The 6,096-nt window shown below is 32.2% G+C and overlaps 1 long non-coding RNA gene across 1 annotated transcript in view; it reads right to left on the bottom strand.

The window, feature by feature from the left end:
* The window catches only part of LOC110452361, a 15,044-nt gene extending 10,501 nt beyond the window's left edge, over nucleotides 1-4,543 (bottom strand). Inside the window, exon 1 of the long non-coding RNA XR_002463179.1 lies at nucleotides 4,387-4,543. This is a non-coding gene — a long non-coding RNA (uncharacterized LOC110452361). The remainder of the gene's footprint in view (nucleotides 1-4,386) is intronic.
* Nucleotides 4,544-6,096: the final 1,553 nt, after the last annotated feature.

Below are 6,096 nucleotides of genomic sequence, written 5' to 3'. Positions count from 1 at the left end.
ATTGTTAATATTGGCAGTGTTGGACTCATACTTAAAGCAAATAAAGTGAATACAGTAGAAACAAAATCAAAAAAATTCATATCGTCCTTTGCTGAAATTAAGAAAAACTGAATACTGGGAAACTTTCGCCCAGTCAAATTATCACTCTTCTTCGTAGGAATCATAATTTGCCTTATGCTATTTTCGTTCTACATTTTTAATTCCTATTATACATGATATTGTTTACTAATACTGAAATCGCTCTCAATACCGGGGTTGCAGAAGAGGAAAGTTAGTCTAAAGTGAATATTTTCCGGTTATTATTAGATACAACTAAGGGGTAGTAACGAATTCATAATGTAAGCTATAACGAACATTCATTATGATTTCTCACGAACTCAACGGCACGAATAGTTATCATTTCTGTTTTTCGTTCTAATAGGAAATGAAGCAAAATGAGAATAACCAGTTAAAAGGACGCAATGGTATTGACATGAATTCATCCAATCAATAAACTATCAGGTACTACATGTATGAATGCTATAGTTAAGTGCGTAATAGTTTGTGACAGATCAATTCAAATCACTATAGAACGTATACATGTTTTGTGTTCCGATAAAAAAAAATGCGTAGTGTATGTTACAGTGTCATTTCTTTTTATAAATAAAGTCAGTTTAATCATGATATGTACCTTTCAGCCTCTAAGCGTTAATTAATAGCTATATCATTCATTTAGGTAGTTTATCATTTTATACAGCTTTTATTTAGAGACAATCACACATCACGTAATTATTAGATGTGTCACAAGTGTCAAAACACCAATTGTGACATCACGCGTTAAAATGAGATTCGTGATCAAAAAGCTAATATTCTGATTGATTGTTACGTCATTTGTTTGTGAGAGTAACGTCATATATTTTGGAGAAAACGACGTAATTTTCACATACAAACCAATGACGTAACAATCAATACCTGCTCTCAAGAAGAAGATAACTCTGCAATACGAAAAGACGGAATATATCACATAGCCCATATCATCTATTCGTTATTTCTTTTAATATTTTAACCCCCTTTTTTATTTTAATTATTTACATATACAATGCGAATGCTTTTAAAATGTACCTTTTTTATCTGATTTTATCTTCGTTACTCACATGTTTGTTAAAAAAATCAAAGAAAAATCACAATGGCCCTAAATGACCACAGCCGTCGATGGGCCGTTAAACGTAAACAAACAATCAATACTTAACTTTTGCATAGTTCTGTCAAATGAAACTTTCACATCTACATTTTTCCAACCTTTCAAAGTTTTTATACTTAGTTCATTATTGAGATTTTTGGCAGAATTGTTGCACTTTGTTGTTTTCGCAGATTCTGACCATGTTGCTGTTAATATTTTCAATGATCTAAATCAAATGTTTTCTATTTCTTCTGACAACCGAACAGTAAAGTACATGATTCAACAAAAAATGTTTAATCCCCTGCTGACAAGGAGACACTTTGCGCCTAAAGCGTTAATGATGGGTCAGTGATAGGTCACTTATTCTGTAACTAGGTCAGCAAACACTTAAAGATAACTCTGTAATACGCAAAGACGGAATATTGCATTTTACACACTTTTGTCATAAAATTTGTTATTTGTATATTTTGTTTATATTATTGTGACAAAAAAAGTCTTTTTTCTTCATACAAAACATAATTATATTTTATCAGGTCGTTTGGTATGCTTAGTCTAATTTCAAGTCGTTACGGCTAATTTAATTGGTTATATATTTACTGTTATACATCACCTGTGAAGTCACACGACAAAAAGGAGATAAGCAATTAAAAGTCTAAGCTACTGCGATGTTCATGCTTTGTGACATAATATGTTATTCATGTAAAATGTTTCTGTTTAAGTTGATTTCATACAAAATGTATATTTTATCAGTTCTTTAAAGATCCTAAGATTTATTTCAAATTGTCAGGGTCAATTGATTTGTGTATGTATGCCTGACATGCTCTGTTTGATGATATCATGAATACAGGTCACGATATGTCTTTTAAGATCAGAATGATCAGTCAAAAAGAAATCTGGACGACGCAAAAGGGTAAAAGGTGAAACATACTCGGTGTCTATTAAAACGAATCACCTGGTGACGTCACTACATAAGTTTTATCACTATCGTTGTATTCGAGCTTCACTTAACATTCATAACAACGCTTCTTATTTCAAGGGTTTTGTTTCCGATACGCATATCGTGTTTGAAATGTTTAAATATGTGATCATAATGATAATAATCTGTAAACGCCGCCTTTCGGTAAATACGAGTACAACAATTTAATATTTTTGAAGTACATCACGAGAATCGCTCGGCAGCATAACGGTAAAATCGCCCGGCTTTGAAATCGGCTTTCACTCCTTCGTTATCATCAAAGGGGCAGGTACCAGCCTATCAATTTATTTCAGTGTTTTTATCGCTTACTGGCACCTTCATTACTTATATACTTGTAATAGCGATACTTTAGTCAAAATAAGAGGAAACATATTCCGTTCTATTTTTAAGTCCAAACCAACATAAAATGAAAGGAATGTTCACAAATTTTAATATGAAATTGTTAACACCATTTTTACATTCAAGCGTTGATACAGCATGTCGTTTCTTTTTTTGTAAACTTTGTCTTGACATACAGTTCGTTATCCGTTTTTAGGAAATCTTTGAAACCTTCTCGTTCAAAACCGCATTTAGATTCTTTACTAATTACTCTTGTGCTCAGTAACATCCTTATTGCTGTTACATTTTCTTCCTCGTCGAATGTATTAATTTCAATATCATTTAATGAAGAGCGAATTAGAACTGTTTTGTTATGGATTGATAGAGCGTCATAGGAACTGAGTAGTATAAGAATTGAAGTATACGTATTGTAACTTGTCAAAAAATATATTAATTGTTAAGTTTTTTTGCATAAATGTATACATGTTCTACTATATATATTACATATACCATACTCGCTCTATTTACATCGAAATTTTATGTTTAAAAACAACAACATTTTATCTTCATTTTTTAATTATAAGCATGGAACATATCAATAATTTATTCAAGTTTCAAGTTTTATTCGAACTTTAGGCCATTGGCCTATCAGTATACAATACTTGTTATACACAAATCATGGACAAGGTACAGAGAATGAAGACAATCATATTCCATTATAATACCCTTAATTTGTTTGCCTAATGGATGAATTTTCCTAGAATACACAATTTTTTAATATTATGGACACTCAATAACTGAACGGCTTTAAACACAGATGTGTTTTTTCCAAAAATAGCTTTTGATTAAACGTGGTCTGAGATTTTTGAATTTAGAACAGACTAATAAATAATGAAATTCGTCCTCTACTTCAGAGGGGAAGTTACACTGTTTACAATATCTACGTTCTCTAGGTATATTATTATACCTTCCAACTTCTACAGCCAAAGAATGTGCAGATGTACGGATTCGAGTTAAACAAATGCGATATTTCATTGGTATGTGTTTTGTGAGGTAAATTTGTAATTATTCTCCGAAATCAATGATACTTTTATACAATAAACATTTCTGGGTAGTTTTCCACTGAGGCCCTTAAGGATTGTATGCCCTGATCATTTTTTTTTTAGTTTTATCAATGGTAATAACACATTGTGCTGAGAAATACATGGATCTAACCAAACATCACTAAGACCTAGATTATTCAATTCATCTCTTACTGCTTTAGGTCCAAACATCATTAAGACCTAGATTATTCAATTCATCTCTTACTGCTTTAGCCCAGTTGAAATCATTTTTACAACAACATTTTAATTAAAAATCTATAGGAAGTGGATATGATACAATTTTCAGATGTTAAGATCTTAAACCAATATTTCATCATTCTATTTTTTCTCATCCAAACTAGAGGTAATCGTCCCAATTCAAGATATACCATGTTGTTATTGGCCGATTTCTTCACTATTCATGTATACAATATATATAATCTTAAACTTGCTGGGTTTTTTATTTTAAGTATTTGTAATGCAAAACAATTTCGAGGAATTCCTGAAACATTGGCATCGATTGTCTGCTACTTACATTATAACTTGAAATTTTGAATTAAATGCAAAATCTCGTATGCTTTTACTTAAATATAATAATATGTTGTCATTAAGTAAAATGTTAAGGTAAATATATCTTTCAAAGCAAGTTATTGTCAGAAACACAACAGTCCCTTTATATTTCGTATAAAAGCATATGAGCATATCGGAGGTTTGGTCCAAAATGTAATCAAAAACGGGGAAAAAAGGCTATATGACAAGAGCAATGCATTGCTTGATCTATCTGGAATATCTAAACCCACATAATTTAATGGCGAATACTGATAAGTACTACTTTAAGGATCGCTACTTACCAAACAGGCACAAGATCAGGATACAATATGTACTTTGCAGCATGATTATCTCTGTCTGAAGGAGACTAGCGCAGGGAAATTATACGGAGACGGCGTGACCCGGAAAAACTGAGCCAGTTTGTGTGACCGAGGCTTATATAGGCCTCCCAGGTAGGCTTGTCCTGGTGATAGTGTCGTCACACCAGGAACAAACCGTTAAATCAAACATTTATATTCAAATCAGTTTACAATCGTGTAAGCCTCCTTCTGTCTCCGTGTAATACTTACCGCAGCGTGTTCATGTGGTTATTATTAAATATTAATTTTAGTCTTCATTAAAATAAATCACGTCGTACTTGATTTTTTTTTAAATTTTATTATTTTGTTATGAAACAAATCGGTGTATAATATAATTTGACTCTTATTGATTTTCTCTATAAGATATTTATTTCATTTTCTTTTTTTACCTAATTGGCACTATTATTACAATATATCATGCATATTGACAATAATATTCGAAAACTGCCCAATCAATATCATAACAATCTGGGCCAATATGGGATATACTGGGCCAATATCGACGAACTTGGGCAATACGGGATAAATTGGGCCAATAACGATAACGTGCCAATCGAACATACGTCATATTAGTCGCAACATTTCTGAACTTTTCGGCGATTACAGGATTTAGCGGTTAAAGAAGCTCCCGTAGATGGTTTAAGAAATAAAATAACGAACATTGCGTAATTTATATTTGAAAAATACCCGAATAATATAAAATGAAAATAAAATGTTTGTTTCGGATTTTGAAAATGCAATTGGGCTAACTAAGGATTCGAACCCTTGACCTTCTATCATTATACACTGACTCTAACCAGCTGAGCTAGAACGTGTACCTGGGCCCTGTTCGTTTCACAAACTAACAGACCTGGTACAACCGGTTCAACCGTTTGATTTGTGATAACCGAAAGCGACCCAGGTCATCAACGGTACTTCATCCAGAGCAAAATCAAAGGGAGGTTACTCTATGCACGAACAGCAACAACGGGTTTATCTTGTTTTACCTGTAATGGGAAAGGGATCCTTAAATATGTATATGTAGGCGTGTCAGTAACAGCTTGTGTCTTAACCTGTGAAATAGATTACAGGTGATTTATCAGGAAAAAAATATTCTATGACGCAATACATTGTCATTTGGTACAAATATATTCAAAAGTTGTTAAAATAAATATTGTAAACAACCATTCCTGAGCATATGCTGTCAAAATATCAACATAATGAATCAATCATTGTATTTTTTAAGTAGTCAGGTGTTATTTATTGAGCTGTTTTCTTAAATGAAGAATTACATTTTGCGAATGATTTTTGCAAGAAAGATACAATTTTGAAATGATTATACTGTTTACTTCATCAATAGGTAAACACAAATGTTATCATACGGTACATATATGAACGTCAACAATTAGTGCACAACAACGACACCAATCGGTGCACATAACCGTCATAAATCAGTGCACACAAACGTCATCAATAAATACACATAATTGTCATCAATCAGTTAACATAAAGGTAATCAATCAGTGCACACATAAACGTCATCAATCAGTGCACATAATTGTCATAAATCAGTGTACATAAACGTCATCAATCAGCGCACACATAAACGTCATCAATCATTACATTCAAACGGTATCATACCGGAAAATGTGTCTTTCAATAAATGTCAATAAT

Source organism: Mizuhopecten yessoensis, unplaced genomic scaffold (genome assembly GCF_002113885.1).
Source record: "Mizuhopecten yessoensis strain PY_sf001 unplaced genomic scaffold, ASM211388v2 scaffold6647, whole genome shotgun sequence".
Lineage (NCBI taxonomy): Eukaryota > Metazoa > Mollusca > Bivalvia > Pectinida > Pectinidae > Mizuhopecten > Mizuhopecten yessoensis.
Note: the sequence above shows the minus strand (reverse complement) of the source record. Positions and strands in the feature narration are given on the sequence as shown.